Source organism: Triturus cristatus, chromosome 1_2 (genome assembly GCF_964204655.1).
Source record: "Triturus cristatus chromosome 1_2, aTriCri1.1, whole genome shotgun sequence".
Classification (NCBI taxonomy): Eukaryota; Metazoa; Chordata; class Amphibia; order Caudata; family Salamandridae; genus Triturus; species Triturus cristatus.
Window position 1 is genome coordinate 717,144,347 of NC_140580.1, and position 18,971 is coordinate 717,163,317.

The following is an 18,971-nucleotide window of genomic DNA, read 5'->3' on the forward strand; positions in this document are numbered from 1 at the left end:
TGGTTGTTCACCGTGACATGCGCGGTAGGTTGCGAGTATAATAGTCTGATCCATCGTACCAATTTGGGACCGACCCCCATGCGCGCCAACACTACGAACAGATATTCCCATTCGATAGTGTCAAACGCCATGCTGGCGTCCAAAGATAGGAGGATCGCGTCTTCTTTGATAGTAGCAATCCTACCAAGGACCCCATTCACCCTCCGTAAATTGCGGGCCGTTTTTCTGCCCGGCATGAAGCCGGACTGATCAGGGTGAATTAAGTCAGGAACATATGGCAGAAATCGATTAGCCAGGAGTTTAGCCAAGATTTTAGCCTCGACTGTGAGCAGGGAAATAGGGCGATAGGATTTACAGTCATCTACCGGTTTGTTAGGTTTGTGGATGACCACGATGGCGGCGTTACGAATATTAGCCGGAAGAATTCCCGACTCGAAACACTCCTTATAGAGGTTAAGCAGATGTGGGGCCAACAGTGCAGACATGGGGTTAATAAGCTCAATGGGGAGCCCATTTGGACCCATTGCCTTGCCAGAGCGGACTCCATGAATAGCCTTTTGGATCTCAGTCTCAGTGAAATCCACCTCAAGCGCTTCCCTGTCCTGCGGGGAGGTGCTCGTAATTCCCATGGTAGCCAGTAGGTCATTAGACAATGGTGCTTGAGAAGTCGGCGACGCGGCGTAGACCTCTTTAAAGTAAGACGCGAAAGTATCAGCAATGAGTTGGGGATCTGTGAGACACATACCGTCCGGGGATACTATTACCCGGACTGTAGGAAGGTGGATATCTGACTATGGTTACCCCCAAATTTTTGCCTAGTGTCTAGCTGGTTTTTCGACTTAGTTGGCCTGAGATCCTGCCATTCAGGACCTCAGCCCATCTGCTCTCTCTTTAAAATGGACTCCATGTACCCTAGGTACATACCCAATTGGTTGGATCACCCTGTCAGCCCCTGTACCAGTGTACACTAGGTACCCAGGGCATTGGTGTACCCAAGGCCTGCCAAGGGCTGAAGCATGTATTATGCCACCCCAGGCTTGGCCTAACAATTTGACACAACTGGCTGATCACTCAGCTGGGGTAAGTTGGTGTAATCACCTCTTACTTAGGTGTAGTATACCTATACCTAACCTTAAATGGGACACCTGGTAACCTATAAGTCACTCCTATGGCAGGCCTTAACAATCCTGAAGGCAGAGTGCTTGGTTCCATGTGAGATGGTGCTCTGGCATGAGCTGAGCCTGTCTGCAGTGGTCGGAACAACTTCCTTCTACTGTTTCCAGATATCGTCATACCATATACTCTTAAGTGCATTATGAACCTCGCGGTTAAATGCTATCTTTGGTTTGGCTTTATCAAAACATGTCGAGTAAGGTGTCATACGAATTGGAATACTAACCCCTCGCCAATTCTGGCGACGGGGTTAGCATTCCACCCTTCTAGAGGGACACGACATGTACAGTGCCTGAAACCCGGGTAAAATCAGACATAGCCTCAGCTCCACAAAATGGATGCTGCCACCACAGACACAAGTCTGCCCTCCTGCTGCTGGGAGTCCTTCCAGCTTGGGAGGTGTGGACAAAGGGTTTCCTGCCAGGGGAGGTGCGTGCACCACCCCAGACAGGATTTTGTGTATTGGTCAGGTAGGGCTTGAAAGAAACCAGACATGCCTGTGGCTCACAAGGAGCCTCGGGGCATATGCCAGTTCAAACCGGTCCTGGGGCACACCAGTCCCGGGCCTGGGGCGAGCTGGACAAAGGATTGGGGGTGTAACCACCCCCCTTCCTGGTCCCACCCATAGGGAGGGACCTAGCAGGTAGTCCGGCCCCTAGAATCCGAATAAAGGTAGGAGCTGTGTCCTAAGACTTCAGACATCCTGGAATCAACTTAAAACTAAGAAGAAGACGGGAACTTCGACGCTCTGCTGCACAGAGGACTGAAGCCAATCTCCCCTGTGGTCAGGGAGTGACCACCTTGCTAACGCAAGCACCATCCAGCGAATCAACGTCTGCTTTGCCGCCGCCTCCCGCCGGAGCCCGAGCCCAGAGACTGACAAGACCTGGACCTCCAGACCTCTCACCGCCCGATCCACAGTCCCTGCAAACAGGAGACCCGTGGAGGCACCGAGACACGTGGAGCCAGCCATCTTGAAACGACTACGACAAGCTGACCAGTGCAACAACCGAGGCTCCCTCCAAGTTGTGCTTTGGGTCCTGAGAAGCCCAACCCTCGAGCAGCATCTGCACCAAAGGTGAGCCCTCCAGCATCTCCACGATCTGCGTGGGGCCCTTCTGCATTTTGCCACTCGACGCGCCTAACCGGTTGCTGGCCCGCTGGCTAGTGGCCATCTTGGCGACGAAATCTATGACAAACACCGCTGGTCTGGTTGCTCCAGACTGGCCCTTGCTCCCCTCCAAAGGAGCAGTTCCTCTGACCTTGCTGGTCAGAACCATCAGCTTATCTCCTTGCCTACAACAATTGCTTTTGCCAAGGCTTGTTTGCTTCGATCAAGTCGCCGACACCGCCGACAGCGAGAGCCTGCGTGGGACAGCTCGTGACTCGACTCCTGGACGTCGTCGACCTTCAGGGACCACGTGGCTGCAGAGTCAAGCTACACCTTCCTTCCTGTTTGCACCCGACATTGCCTGGTACCCACCTGGTGCCACGCTGGTCACTGGCTAGTGACTGTGAACACTGTCCCCTCTGCTTACAGGTCTTCAACATCTCCGATCCACTCTTGGAACCACTGCATCTCTTCCCGACCGACCGCCTGCAGCACTTTTGTCTACAGGCCCCACGGAACAGATAGAAGAAACCCGACGCACTTCGAGGCCTATGCACCCGCTTCCTGTGGGTGAGGTAAAGCTGGCACACCTGTGCCCAAGTGTAGTAATACATCTCTAGTGCCTGTGTTCCAAGTCTTAAGTTCCTAGGTCATCCGGAAGATTCCCTTTGCAGTAACTTTGTACTTTTTACGCACCCATTGAAACCTATGGGAGCACGCGTGTGACTATTTGCTCTGCACACGCCACCCGTGGACCTCCTGGTCACTAACTGACGTTAGCTCCTTGTAGGCCCAGCGATTCTAGAGGCCCTAGGCCTTTTCCCTTTTCTGTTCGTGGTACTTATACCACTATTTTAGTATATGGTTCGAGTGGCCACCAGGGCCTATCCATATAAAGTGCAACTTCTGTGTATTCTGTGATAATCTTGTTTGACGATTTGTGCTCCTGTGCTCATAAAGAGACTAGGGGTTACTTTGAGAAATAAATACATATATATTTTGAATATATATCTGTGTGGTGTCCTTTCATTGGTATAAAAGGGGGTTACTATTGGTAAAACAGCTTGCTTAACACGCATCACGAGTTTAGCCTCAAAGACTGCTTAGCCTACGCTACCACTAGGGCAGCTAGTCCGAAAAGGTTGACTTACAACCACACCATAAGGGTTGCTTGGCATGGTACAAGGTGATCACTTTAACTAGTGAGCATCATATACCAGGCCAACTTCTCACATTGGTGAGCAGCGGTTGGATTTGAGCTTGCTGTGTTTTACCATTGTAATCTCTTGGTTACCAATTGAAAGATCACATAGGTACCTGTAGGTACATATAAAACAAGATTAGATATACTTAAGTTCTACTGAACTTAGTTGTTGTAGAGCAAAGGGAGTAGCACACCCTGACTACAACTACTAGATAGGTTTAGTAGGTAAACCCAAGTGTAGGTAGATTGCAACACATCCACCCACACTTAAGAGCAATGGCTGGGGCAGAGGGGTCCACTGTACCCATCTCTGTTGAGAGTGACCCCCCGAGGGCACCATCCATCTTTGCTACCCTTAATCAGAATGAGCTCAGGCAGTTGGCAACTCTTAGAGGCCTTAAACAGCCCAAGAACCCTACCTCTGCTGTGCTCAGAGCACTCTTGCAAGATGATGAGAATCAAAGAGAGCTCAAGAGAGCTTCCCAGTTAGCCCCCTTAGGGACAGGAACAGGAGGCCCCCCTTCTGAAGATGCCACTGAGGTACCCCTTTCCAATAGCCATCCCTTAGATGAAAACCATACTACAGAGGAGGAAAGTGAGGGGGATACAGACAGTGGTGAGGATGAAGGGAGAACTAGCCCAGTGCCAAGTGTTATACTTGGCCCAGCTAAACCAAGGCTATTGGGGACTGACAGTGGGTTCACCCCACTGGATCTCCCCAGTGGACTTAACACAGGGCTTGGAAGGCAAAGGAATCGCTCAGGTGACTCCAATGCTTCCCATGGCTCTAGAGGCTCTCAAGGTCACTCCAGGAGAAGGATGACCACCCCTCAGAGGAGGGAACATGAGGCCAAGATGCAAGAAGCCCAGCTGAGGATCAGGAAGCAGGAGCTAGAAGTAGCCCTGATGGAAGAGAAACTGAGCAAGGCTAGACAGCATAGAGAGAGTGGGTCTATACCCACTGGTGGCAGCAATGTCCCTAGGGACAAAGATAGGGTCTTTGACAATAGGAACCTGTCCAAGATTGTGCCCCCCTACAAAAGTGGGGATGACATCCACAAATGGATGACTGCTCTTGAGAGAGCCTGCAAAGTGCAGCAGGTTCCTGAAGACCAGTGGGCAGCAATCTTATGGCTCTCCTTTGAGGGGAGAGGCAGAGATAGACTCCTCACTGTTAGAGAAGAGGATGTCAGAAATTACAGAGTCCTGAAGAGTGTCCTAGTTGATGGGTTAGGCTTAACCACTGAACAGTACAGGTTAATGTTCAGAGACACCCAGAAGACACAGACTCAGGACTGGTCTGAATATGTGGAATGTGCCACTAAGGCTTTGGAGGGTTGGTTGCTGGGAAGTAAGGTGTCTGATTATACAGGATTGTACAATTTGATGATGAGAGAGCAGATTTTAAGTAATTGTCAAAACCAGCTTCTCCATCAACACCTGGTAGACTCAGATTTGACCTCTCCCCAAGAATTGGGAAAGAGGGCAGATAAATGGGTCAGGACCAGGATCAGGCCTAAAAACCAGGGTGGTGACCAAAAGAAAGATACCACCAAGCCTCAAGAGAAGGGTGGGGATAAAGAAAAAGAGAAACCTTCCTCAGGGCCCCAAAACTCCACACAGGGTGGCGGGTCCCAAGCTCCCTCCTCTACCACAGCTAAAAAGCCCTACTGCCATGAGTGTAAAACTCCTGGGCATTGGAAAACTGACAGCGGTTGCCCAAGGGCTAAAAACAAAACTGTTCCTCCAATTACTCCTGTCACACCACCTATTACTGTCAGCAGTAATCCCCCAGGTGGTGGGAGTGCCCCCAGAAATCTGGGTGGGTTTACTTGGGGAACACAGGGGGACCCTGGCTTAGCCAATTCCCCTACAGCAACCACTCTTGTCTGTGATGGTGGCATGGGGTTTGCCAACTTCACTGCCTGTCCCAACACTTTGGGTAGGTACAGACAGGAGCCCTACATCAATGGTACAAAAGCTGAGGCCTACAGAGACACTGGAGCTAGCATCACAATGGTGGCCCATTGGCTAGTTCCCTCTGAGCAGCTTTTGCCTGGTTTCTCCTACCAGGTGACTAACATTGATGGCAAACAGAACAGTCATCCCATGGCAGAGGTATGTCTCAGCTGGGGAGGGGTCACTGGCCCTAAAAGGGTAGCAGTGTCCCCAACCTTGCCTGTAGACTGCTTACTGGGGAATGACTTAGAACTCTCAGCTTGGGCTGGAGTTGAACAAGACACCCATTCTAAAATGGTAGGCCTGTCACAAAAGGGTAGGGGGGTTGTGCCATTCACAACCCCTGTCCAAATAGATTTCCTCCCTGAAAAGGTTGGAAGGGCAGTGGTAGCCACAGCCCAGGCACAGACAGACTTCCCTGTAGAGACTGGCAGAGCTGTGACAGTCACAGCTCAAACACAAACTGAGTGCCACCCTGAAAAGGTTGGCAAGGCTGTAATGGTCTCAGCCTATACTCAGACTGACATAGGTGTAGTGAAGCCTGAAACAATGGATCACTCCACACAAACTGAGAGTAGTGGGGAGGAAGAAAAGTCTCCCTCTCCCCAGACATTAGGAAAAGGTCAGCCTCCTCAGGGATCTGACCTCACCCCTTGTGAAGGAACTGCCCCAGAGGTAGCCAGGCCTGGCCTGGCAGAGCCTCTGATGTCAGTGGCCCCTTCCAAGGTGGGACCCAGTCTGGTGCAGGTAGCCTGCCTCTCTCTACCCTGCCTCAGTCAGCCCAGGGCTGCAGAGGTCAGGGAGGCCAGTGGACCCCCAGAGGGCCCCTGTCCACAAGAACCCCCCCATCAAAAGAATGAGGATTGCCTGGCTAGTAGCCCTAGTCAGGTGATGGGTAAAAACATTCCTGAGGGATCTCCTTTACAGGTAGTTAGGGACCTCCCCCAGAGGGATTCTGTTGGGCACAGGCAAACCTGGGACCTTAGGGCCCCAAACCTGACCTGTCCCTCCAGTAAGCCCACAAAAGGGACCCAGCCTCCAGCTTTAGGTAGCCAGAGGCTGACCCTGAGAGCACAGTGCAACTCAGTTAAGGAAAGAAAGGCATCCATGGTGAAGGATGATTGGAGGAAGCTGAGGTCTCACTTTGAGGACACTCACTTCAGTACTCCATCTCAACACCAGCCTTTTACTTTGCCAAGACACACCAAAGGTAGAGATTCCCTATGGTGGAGACCCTCTGATACCCTTAGGGTGAGGGATTGCTTAGTGGACCATGAGACAGGGGGTAACCATGCCAGTGCTGGTTCCTCCTTATATGGCCACTTGGGCAATATAGGCTTACCTGGTCAAGGTCAGCCTTATCTCCCTTCGTTTGGGGGGGGGTTGTGTAGGAAGGTGGATATCTGACTATGGTTACCCCCAAATTTTTGCCTAGTGTCTAGCTGGTTTTTCGACTTAGTTGGCCTGAGATCCTGCCATTCAGGACCTCAGCCCATCTGCTCTCTCTTTAAAATGGACTCCATGTACCCTAGGTACATACCCAATTGGTTGGATCACCCTGTCAGCCCCTGTACCAGTGTACACTAGGTACCCAGGGCATTGGTGTACCCAAGGCCTGCCAAGGGCTGAAGCATGTATTATGCCACCCCAGGCTTGGCCTAACAATTTGACACAACTGGCTGATCACTCAGCTGGGGTAAGTTGGTGTAATCACCTCTTACTTAGGTGTAGTATACCTATACCTAACCTTAAATGGGACACCTGGTAACCTATAAGTCACTCCTATGGCAGGCCTTAACAATCCTGAAGGCAGAGTGCTTGGTTCCATGTGAGATGGTGCTCTGGCATGAGCTGAGCCTGTCTGCAGTGGTCGGAACAACTTCCTTCTACTGTTTCCAGATATCGTCATACCATATACTCTTAAGTGCATTATGAACCTCGCGGTTAAATGCTATCTTTGGTTTGGCTTTATCAAAACATGTCGAGTAAGGTGTCATACGAATTGGAATACTAACCCCTCGCCAATTCTGGCGACGGGGTTAGCATTCCACCCTTCTAGAGGGACACGACATGTACAGTGCCTGAAACCCGGGTAAAATCAGACATAGCCTCAGCTCCACAAAATGGATGCTGCCACCACAGACACAAGTCTGCCCTCCTGCTGCTGGGAGTCCTTCCAGCTTGGGAGGTGTGGACAAAGGGTTTCCTGCCAGGGGAGGTGCGTGCACCACCCCAGACAGGATTTTGTGTATTGGTCAGGTAGGGCTTGAAAGAAACCAGACATGCCTGTGGCTCACAAGGAGCCTCGGGGCATATGCCAGTTCAAACCGGTCCTGGGGCACACCAGTCCCGGGCCTGGGGCGAGCTGGACAAAGGATTGGGGGTGTAACCACCCCCCTTCCTGGTCCCACCCATAGGGAGGGACCTAGCAGGTAGTCCGGCCCCTAGAATCCGAATAAAGGTAGGAGCTGTGTCCTAAGACTTCAGACATCCTGGAATCAACTTAAAACTAAGAAGAAGACGGGAACTTCGACGCTCTGCTGCACAGAGGACTGAAGCCAATCTCCCCTGTGGTCAGGGAGTGACCACCTTGCTAACGCAAGCACCATCCAGCGAATCAACGTCTGCTTTGCCGCCGCCTCCCGCCGGAGCCCGAGCCCAGAGACTGACAAGACCTGGACCTCCAGACCTCTCACCGCCCGATCCACAGTCCCTGCAAAGAGGAGACCCGTGGAGGCACCGAGACACGTGGAGCCAGCCATCTTGAAACGACTACGACAAGCTGACCAGTGCAACAACCGAGGCTCCCTCCAAGTTGTGCTTTGGGTCCTGAGAAGCCCAACCCTCGAGCAGCATCTGCACCAAAGGTGAGCCCTCCAGCATCTCCACGATCTGCGTGGGGCCCTTCTGCATTTTGCCACTCGACGCGCCTAACCGGTTGCTGGCCCGCTGGCTAGTGGCCATCTTGGCGACGAAATCTACGACAAACACCGCTGGTCTGGTTGCTCCAGACTGGCCCTTGCTCCCCTCCAAAGGAGCAGTTCCTCTGACCTTGCTGGTCAGAACCATCAGCTTATCTCCTTGCCTACAACAATTGCTTTTGCCAAGGCTTGTTTGCTTCGATCAAGTCGCCGACACCGCCGACAGCGAGAGCCTGCGTGGGACAGCTCGTGACTCGACTCCTGGACGTCGTCGACCTTCAGGGACCACGTGGCTGCAGAGTCAAGCTACACCTTCCTTCCTGTTTGCACCCGACATTGCCTGGTACCCACCTGGTGCCACGCTGGTCACTGGCTAGTGACTGTGAACACTGTCCCCTCTGCTTACAGGTCTTCAACATCTCCGATCCACTCTTGGAACCACTGCATCTCTTCCCGACCGACCGCCTGCAGCACTTTTGTCTACAGGCCCCACGGAACAGATAGAAGAAACCCGACGCACTTCGAGGCCTATGCACCCGCTTCCTGTGGGTGAGGTAAAGCTGGCACACCTGTGCCCAAGTGTAGTAATACATCTCTAGTGCCTGTGTTCCAAGTCTTAAGTTCCTAGGTCATCCGGAAGATTCCCTTTGCAGTAACTTTGTACTTTTTACGCACCCATTGAAACCTATGGGAGCACGCGTGTGACTATTTGCTCTGCACACGCCACCCGTGGACCTCCTGGTCACTAACTGACGTTAGCTCCTTGTAGGCCCAGCGATTCTAGAGGCCCTAGGCCTTTTCCCTTTTCTGTTCGTGGTACTTATACCACTATTTTAGTATATGGTTCGAGTGGCCACCAGGGCCTATCCATATAAAGTGCAACTTCTGTGTATTCTGTGATAATCTTGTTTGACGATTTGTGCTCCTGTGCTCATAAAGAGACTAGGGGTTACTTTGAGAAATAAATACATATATATTTTGAATATATATCTGTGTGGTGTCCTTTCATTGGTATAAAAGGGGGTTACTATTGGTAAAACAGCTTGCTTAACACGCATCACGAGTTTAGCCTCAAAGACTGCTTAGCCTACGCTACCACTAGGGCAGCTAGTCCGAAAAGGTTGACTTACAACCACACCATAAGGGTTGCTTGGCATGGTACAAGGTGATCACTTTAACTAGTGAGCATCATATACCAGGCCAACTTCTCACACGGACCCACCGAGAGGCCTGCTCCTTACGCTCCAGCCATGCCAGGAGTTTGCCCGTTCGCTCCCCAAGTTCATAAACCCTATGTCGTGAGGAAAGCGCGCGCATTGTGGCCTCTTCCAAAAGCAACTGCTTATAGTCCTGCCTCTTGACTTTGAGGCTATGCTGCACCTCGTGGTCAGCACCGACCGCGGCGGACGCCTCAAGAGTTAACAGTTCAGCCTCCATCTCACCCACTCTTTTAGACCTCTCAGTCCTGTACCCAACCACCAACGAGAGGGCCCTACCTTTTATTACGGCTCCAAACGCTCCCCATAAAGTCCAGGCCGAGTCAACCGTTCCCACATTGTCCACAAAATAGTTTTCCGCGTCCTACCGTAATGCGTCCTTAATGTGGGGGAGCCTCAACGCCCATGGCTGCACAGTGAGGATACCCGGGCTTCTGACTCGACGCAGTGTGAAAGATGTCAGGACAGGGGAATGGTCCGAGATCCCACGAGCAAGGCAGGAGGCTCCCACAAAGGAGTGAATGTCTTGGGCATGTGTAAATAAGTGATCAATACGAGATTGGCTACCATGTACCCCTGACTGAAAAGTGAAGTGCGTGTGTAGAGGGTTGTGCCATCGCCAAATGTCCACCACCCCCAGAGCATTAGTGAATTCAAGTAGTTGTGAGCCCCGCGGGGGATCCTCCCGAGCTGGTAGTCGGTCACGAGACCCATCCATGGCTAAATTGAAATCCCCACCCATCACCAAGGTCCCCATGGGCAATTCCAAAAGCAAGGCACCCACTGCTCATAGCGTCATTCTCTGCAACCCCGGGGGGCATAAACGGAAACAATATTGACAACCCTCCCCTCCCATGTACCAGTGACTGCTGCATATCTGCCCTGTGCGTCCGTCCAGGATTCGTGAACAATATATGGACAGTTCCTACAGAGAAGAATTCCCACTCCTCTGGAGCCCGAGGTAAAGCCGGAGTGGATCAACAGCCAATACCCTTTCCTGTTTAAGGCTCCACATGTATTGCCAATGAGATGCGTCTCATGCAGCATTACTACATCAAGCCCCTGCCATTGGATATACTGCAGTACGATACCCCGTTTAATTTTATCCCCAAGACCATTGATATTCCAAGTTGCCATTTTAAGCATACCGGCATTAGCAATTATATGGGTCGAGGGAGGATCAGGCGCAGCAGGATGCGGCTATAGTTGTGGGGCGTCCCCTGGGCACTCCCCCTCCCAAGACCCTTGTCCCAGGACCAGAGACTACAGATATGAAGTTTGTGAGCGCTAAACGTCTTGGGACCACTTCGAATGTGTGAGCGACGAGCATAATCATGCACCGACATAGAACAGATTAAAACAAAAAACCCTAACAATGCCAAACACCAAAACCCCTCCCGACCCACCTGCCCAACTCCCTGCCTCCCTGCATAACGAACCTAAAACCGCCCGCCACCCCCAACTTGCAGTGTGCCTGTCGCCCACCCCAAACATTTCAAGGTACGTGATACAACCTCATTCCCTAGAGCATCGAGAAAGAAAACAGTGCCCGCCCGACCCATCAGCCCTCAAATAGTAAGGTATGTCGAGATCACAGAGCAGACTGTCACAGTCTGCCAACAGGCCAATAGTTCTGTTGCAATAATCTGTTCCACCCATGAAGCCACCCCCCCCCCCCCTCCACATCAAACCCACAACACAGCTGAATTACCTCACTTAGGAAAAAAGAAAAATAAAGAACTCCTCAAGTACAGTCTTGGTGTCTGAATAAAGGGTGAGAGGGAACCTTAGTCTCTCTAGATAGATAGTATACTTGCAATTCCGAGTCCATCACCCCTCCGGGGCGCCGGTCGTCGAGTCGTCCTGTGTCAGCGTCCCCTGCCTGCGGCCGCGTCCTTCAGGTCCCCCAGTGTCCCCCTTGGGCCTGCGGGGTCCCCTGCCAACAGTTCTTCAGCCATCAAGCCAGTCCCATGCCTCCTCCGGACGGGTGAAGAACCAAAGTTTCCCTTCCGATTCGATGCGACGCTTGGCGGGAAACACCATGGCGTATTTGATTTCTTGCTCCCTTAAGGCGCATTTCACCTCCAGGAAACTGCGCCGCAGCTTCTGGACCCGCACGGTGAAGTTGGGAAAAAAGGTTACCTTGCTATTATCGATGACCACTGGAGGGGCCGCCCTCGCTATTTGTAAGATTACATCACGATCGCGGTAGTTGAACACCCTTGCCAGAATTGGCCGGGATGGGACACGGTGGGCGCGTTCAATGGAGAAACATTTTGAGAGGCCCCTTGGCTGAAGCTGCTTGAGAATCAAGTCTTCTACATAGAGGTCGGTCGCTGGCCCCTCCGCCCGTTCCGGCATGCCTAAAATGCGTACATTATTGTGTCTCATCCGGCCTTCATAGTCATTGAGTTGCAGCGTTAGCGCCTCCTGCACCGTTTGGAGCTCAGACACTTGGCGCCTGAGAAGCTTCGAATCAGCTTTAAGTTCTTTTGTGGTCACCTCAATGGTCCCTACTCGCTCTGACATTTTGTGCATGTCCGCCCATATCAGGGACACCTCTGTCGCCACAGAGGCTATGCAGGCTTCAAGGGAGGTGCGCACAGTCGTGATTGCGGAGAGGATGTCCTGCAATGTGGGCTCCGGTCGACCTCCTGGGGCTTCGGGATTACACTGTTCCCCCTCCTGTCTCCCATGCCATGCAAATTTATCGAGCTTGGCCTGAACCACGTTGCGTCCACTGCGGCCTGTCGCCATCTCGGTGGTCGTGAGTCACCGTCCGTAGCGTGCGAGGAAGAAAGAGCGAAGGGAGCCCCGCGGGCTACTCGCCGCTGCCTGCTGCGGGCACCAACCCGCACTGGCCTGTCGGTTTTTGCCCGCCTGCCGCTCCCCCCAGCCACGACTTGCCCAAGGACAAAGCAGGAGTCAATGACGGACAGAGTGAGTGAATGGATGAAGCCCCGCTGACAATCATACAAATTAAAGGGGGACCAAACGTGCACCCTGAGAGCCTGGAGCAGGATCCGGAGGCGTTATCGGGTGCAGACCGCCACTTCCCCATCTCCGGGTGCCGTGTTGCTGCTATGAGGATAAGGGCCCAGCAGCAGGGACGGGTACGGCCATCCTCCCCCTGTCCAGTCCGCCAGGGCCCCCCCCAAAGGGCACCACTTGTCGACAGACGCGCACGCACCCTATCACGGGTGCCAAGAAGACTGATGTGTGGCAGGAATTGATTGAGGCACCTCCGGGCACCAGGTATAGGCGCAGCCCCAGCGGCTGGCGAGAAGGGACAAGGGGATCCAGTGCCGGCAGTGGCCACGGCCCAGTCCCACAGAGGATAGGAAGGTGATCTATAAGCTAAACTGAGAGCATATTTTCTGTAAATTCACATTATCTTTCTCAGTCTTGTGAGAATGAAGTCTGACATTCTCAGTAAAACATGTACATCCAACAAGGGCAAAGACTGTCAGTTTATTCCTTTGTGTTCTACTGCAGCTTCCCAGAGTGTTCTAAAGAACAACTAGAGAACTAACAGTCCTACTTATGACAAACGTATGGCACACCTGAAGCCATCTTGATTGGAATAAAGTGGTAACTCTTAAAACAGTTAATTTAAAAAGGAACAAAATGAGGGGGTTAATTTTGCCATAGAAAGTATGATTAGTGCTGCAGAAAGAAAAATTAGGGGACATTTTGAGTGACTTCTCAAATCCTCTTCTATTTCATTAAAAAAAAATCTGACATGCAGACTGAAACATACACTTTCAATACCAGCAGCAGACTTCCCTGGTGAGCAGTAGATTTACTACAGTGATCTAATGAGCAACTAGAGTGCTAACATTCTGAATTTGTGGCAAATGTGTGACAAATCTGAATGCCTTCTTGATGGAATCAAAGTAAAAAACTGAAAGTATTCCTACTGAGGAGACTATAGTAAATGAGGAAATTAGGAAACTTCATAACAAATAAGTCTCCCCAAGATGGCCACCAGAGACAAAAAAGCCCAAATGTAGCACAAATATCACCCAGATGTAGCCCAAGTCTAGCCCAATGACAGAATGTCCCAGAGTGTTCTAAAGAACAACTAGAGTGCTAACAGTCTTACTTATGACAAAAGTATGGCACACCTGAAAGAATCTTGATTGGAATAAAGTGGTAACACTTAAAACATTTAATTTGCAGAGTAACAAAATGAGGGGGTTTATTTTGCCATAGAAATTATGATTAGTGCTGCAGAAAGAAACATTGGGGCACATTTTGACTTCTCAAATCCTCTTCTATTTCATTAAAAAATTCTGACATGCAGACTGAAACATGCACTTTGAATACCAGCAGCAGACTTCCCTGGTGAGCAGTAGCTTTACTACAGTGATCTAATGAGCAACTAGAGTGCTAACATTCCGAATTTATGGCAAATGTGTGACACATCTGAATGCCTTCTTGATGGAACCAAAGTAAACAAGCATTGAAAATGCAATAGGTCTCGTCCTCGTTTAAGTTAAAGCAATTCTGTTTGTAATTAGGTGGCTTTTTAGCTTTGCTTTTATTAGTGTTTTTCAAACGTTCATGTACATAACATGCATATGTATGCATATATGTATATGTATGCATGCATTTATATTTGTATTTATATAGATATGCAGATTATATATATGTTTATATATGTATGTATATATATATATACACACACACATACATATATAAATGCATATGCATACATATATGTGCATATGTGTGTGTGTAGAGAGAGGTAGAGAGAGGTAGAGAGGTAGAGGTAGAGGTGTAGAGGTAAAGAGCTAGAGGTAGAGAATAGTAGAGAGAGAGGTAGAGAGTAGAAAGATGAGTAATAGAGAGTAGAGAGTGAGTAGTAGAGAGTAGAAGAGAGTAGTAGAGAGAGTAGCAGAGAGTAATAGAGTGAGTAGTAGAGAGCGAGTAGTAGAGAGTAGTAGAGAGTGAGTAGTAGAGAGTAGTAGAGAGTGGGTAATAGAGAGTGAGCAGTAGAAAGTAGTAGAGAGTGAGTAGTAGAGTCAGTAGTAGAGAGTGAGTAGTAGAGAGAGTAGTAGAGAGTGAGTAGTAGAGAGTAGTAGAGAGTGAGTAGTAGGGAGTAGAGTAGTAGAGAGTGAGTAGTAGAGAGTAGTGGAGTAGTAGAGAGTGAGTAGTAGAGTAGTAGAGAGTGAGTAGTAGAGTGAGTAGTAGAGTGAGTAGTAGGGAGTAGTAGAGAGTGAGTAGTAGAGTGAGTAGTAGAGAGTAGTAGAGAGCGAGTAGTAGAGAGCAAGTAGTAGAGAGAGTGTAGTAGAGAGTGAGTAGTAGAGAGTAGTTGAGAGTGAGTAGTTTAATTTAAAAGGAACACAATGAGGGGGTTCATTTTGCCATAGAAATTATGATTAGTGCTGAAAAAAGGAAAATTAGGGCACATTTTGAGTGACTTCTCAAATCCTGTTCTATTTCATTAAAAAATTCTGACATGCTGACTGAAACATGCACTTTCAATACCAGCAGCAGACTTCCCTGGTGAGCAGTAGCATTACTACAGTGATCTAATAAGCAACTAGAGTGCTAACATTCCGAATTTATGGCAAATGTGTGACACATCTGAATGCCTTCTTGATGGAATCAAAGTAAAAACTGACAGTATTTCCTACTGAGGAGACTGTAGTAAATATGGAAATTAGGAAACTTCATAACAAATAGGTCTCCCAAGATGGCCACCAGAGAGAAAAGAGCCCAAATGTAGCACAAATATCACCCAGATGTAGCCCAAGTATAGCCCAATGACAGAATGTCCCAGAGTGTTCTAAAGAACAACTAGAGCGCTAACAGTCTTACTTATGACAAAAGTATGGCACACCTGAATCCATCTTGATTGGAATAAAGTGGTAACACTTAAAACATTTAATTGCCAAAGGAACAAAATAAGGGGGTTCATTTTGCCATAGAAATTATGATTAGTGCTGCAGAAAGAAAAATTAGGGCACATTTTGACTTCTCAAATCCTCTTCTATTTCATTAAAAAAATTCTGACATGCAGACTGAAACATGCACTTTGTATACCAGCAGCAGACTTCCCTGGTGAGCAGTAGCTTTACTTCAGTGATCTAATGAGCACCTAGAGTGCTAACATTCAGAATTTATGGCAAATGTGTAAATGCATATGCATATATATGCATATATATATGTGCATATGTGTGTGTGTAGAGAGAGGTAGAGAGGTAGAGTTGTAGAGGTGTAGAGGTAGAGAGGTAGAGGTAGAGAGGTAGAGAGGTAAAGAGAGGTAGAGAGGTAGAGAGTAGGGAGTGAGTAATAGAGAGTAGAGAGAGCGAGTAGTAGAGAGCGAGTACTAGAGTGAGTATTAGAGAGTAGTAGAGTGAGTAGTAGAGAGTAGCAGTAGAGAGTAGTAGAGTAGTAGAGAGTGAGTAGTAGAGAAAGAGTAGTAGAGAGTGAGTAGTAGAGTAGTAGAGAGTGAGTGGTAGAGACTAGTAGAGTGAGTAGTAGAGAGTAGTAGAGGGTGAGTAGTAGAGAGAGTAGTAGATAGTAGTAGAGTAGTAGAGAGTGAGTAGTAGAGAGTGAGTAGTAGAGAGAGTAGTTGTGAGTAGTAGAGTGAGTAGTAGAGAGTGAGTAGTAGAGAGTAGTAGAGAGCGAGTAGTAGAGAGTGAGTAGTGGAGAGTGAGTAGTAGAGAGTAGTAGAGGGTGAGTAGTAGAGAGTGAATAGTAGAGAGTGAGTAGTAGAGAGAGAGTAGTAGAGAATGAATAGTAGAGAGTAGTAGAGTGAGTAGTAGAGAGTGGGTAGTAAAGAGATAGTAGTAGAGAGTGAGTAGTAAAGTAGTAGAGCGTGAGTGGTAGAGAGTAGAAGAGAGTAGTAGAGGGAGTAGTAGAGAGTAGTAGAGAGTGAGTAGTAGTAGTGAGTAGTAGGGAGTAGTAGTAGAGAGTAGTAGAGAGTTAGTAGTAGAGAGTAGTAGAGAGTGAGTAGTAGAGAGAGAGTAGTAGAGAGTGAGTAGTAGAGAGTGAATAGTAGAGAGTGAGTAGTAGAGAGAGTAGTAGAGAGAGTAGTAGAGAGTGAGTAGTAGAGAGTGAGTAGTAGAGAAGTAGAGAGTGAGTAGTAGAGAGTGCGTAGTAGAGAGAGAGAAGTAGAGCAGGAGAGAGTGAGTAGTCAGTCAGTGTCATTCAGTCATTGTCAGTCAATCAGTGTCAGTCAGTCAGTCAGTCAGTCAGTGTCAGCTAGAGCAGCTCTGTTGACCTGGTTCTCTGGCTCTAAAGCAGCTCTGCTGACCTAGTTCTTAGGCTACAGAGCAGCTCTGCTGATCTGGTTCTCTGGCTCTACAACAGCTCTGTTGACCTGGTTCTCTGGCTCTAAAGCAGCTCTGCTGATCCAGTTCTCTGGCTCTAAAGCAGTTCTGCTGACATGGTTCTCTGGCTCTAGAGCAGCTCTGCTGACCTGGTTCTCTCCCTCTAGAGCAGCTCTGCTGACCTGGTTCTCTCCCTCTAAAGCAGCTCTACGGACCTGGTTTCTCTGGCTCTACAGCAGCTCTGCTGACCTGGTTCTCTAGCTGTAGAGCAGCTCTGCTGACCTGGTTCATAGGTTCTAGAGCAGCTCTGCTGACCTGGTCCTCTGGCTCTAAAGCAGCTCTGCTGACCTGGTTCTATGGCTCTAAAGCAGCTCTGCTGACTTGGTTCTCTGGCTCTAGAGCAGGTCTGCTGACCTGGTTCTCTGGCTCTAAAGCAGCTCTGCTGGCCTGGTTCTCTGGCTCTAAAGCAGCTCTGCTGACCTGGTTTTCTCCCTCAAAAGCAGCCCTGCTGACCTGGTTTCTCTGGCTCTACAGCAGCTCTGCTGACCTAGTTCTTAAGCTCTAGAGCAGCTCTGCTGACCTGGTTCTCTCCCTCTAAATCAGCTCTGCTGACCTGGTTCTCTGCCTCTAGAGCAGCTCTGCTGACCTGGTTCTCTGGCTCTAAAGCAGGTCTGCTGACCTGGTTCTCCCCCTCTAAATCAGCTCTGCTGACCTGGTTCTCTGCCTCTAGAGCAGCTCTGCTGACCTGGTTCTATGGCTCTAAAGTAGCTCTGCTGACCTGGTTCTCTCCCTCTAAAGCAGCTCTGCTGACCTGGTTCTCAGCCTCTAAAGCAGGTCTGCTGACCTGGTTCTTTGGCTCTAAAGGAGCTCTGCTGACCTGGTTCTATGACTCTAAAGCAGCTCTGATGACCTGGTTCTCTGGCTCTAGAGCAGCTCTGCTGACCTGGTTCTTTGGCTCTAAAGCAGCTCTGCTGACCTGGTTCTCTCCCTCTAAAGAGCTCTGCTGACCTGGTTCTCTGGCTCTAAAGCAGTTCTGCTGACCTGGTTCTCTGCCTCCAGAGCAGCTCTGCTGACCTGGTTCTATGGCTCTAAAGCAGCTCTGCTGACCTGGCTCTCTGGCTCTACAGCAGGTCTGCTGACCTGGTTCTCTGGCTCTAGAGCAGCTCTGCTGACCTAGTTCTTAGGCTACAGAGCAGCTCTGCTGATCTGGTTCTCTGGCTCTACAACAGCTCTGCTGACCTGGTTCTCTGGCTCTAAAGCAGCTCTGCTGATCTGGTTCTCTGGCTCTAAAGCAGTTCTGCTGACATGGTTCTCTGGCTCTAGAGCAGCTCTGCTGACCTGGTTCTCTCCCTCTAGAGCAGCTCTGCTGACCTGGTTCTCTCCCTCTAAAGCAGCTCTACGGACCTGGTTTCTCTGGCTCTACAGCAGCTCTGCTGACCTGGTTCTCTAGCTGTAGAGCAGTTCTGCTGACCTGGTTCTTAGGCTCTAGAGCAGCTCTGCTGACCTGGTTCTCTGGCTCTAAAGCAGCTCTGCTGACCTGGTTCTCTGCCTCTAGAGCAGCTCTGCTGACCTGGTTCTATGGCTCTAAAGTAGCTCTGCTGACCTTCTTCTCTGGCTCTAGAGCAGCTCTGCTGACCTGGTTCTCTGGCTCTAGAGCAGCTCTGCTGACCTGGTTCTCTGGCTCTAAAGCAGCTCTGCTGACCTGGTTCTCCCCCTCTAAATCAGCTCTGCTGACCTGGTTCTCTGCCTCTAGAGCAGCTCTGCTGACCTGGTTCTATGGCTCTAAAGTAGCTCTGCTGACCTGGTTCTCTCCCTCTAAAGCAGCTCTGCTGACCTGGTTCTCAGCCTCTAAAGCAGATCTGCTGACCTGGTTCTTTGGCTCTAAAGGAGCTCTGCTGACCTGGTTCTATGACTCTAAAGCAGCTCTGATGACCTGGTTCTCTGGCTCTAGAGCAGCTCTGCTGACCTGGTTCTTTGGCTCTAAAGCAGCTCTGCTGACCTGGTTCTCTCCCTCTAAAGAGCTCTGCTGACCTGGTTCTCTGGCTCTAAAGCAGTTCTGCTGACCTGGTTCTCTGCCTCCAGAGCAGCTCTGCTGACCTGGTT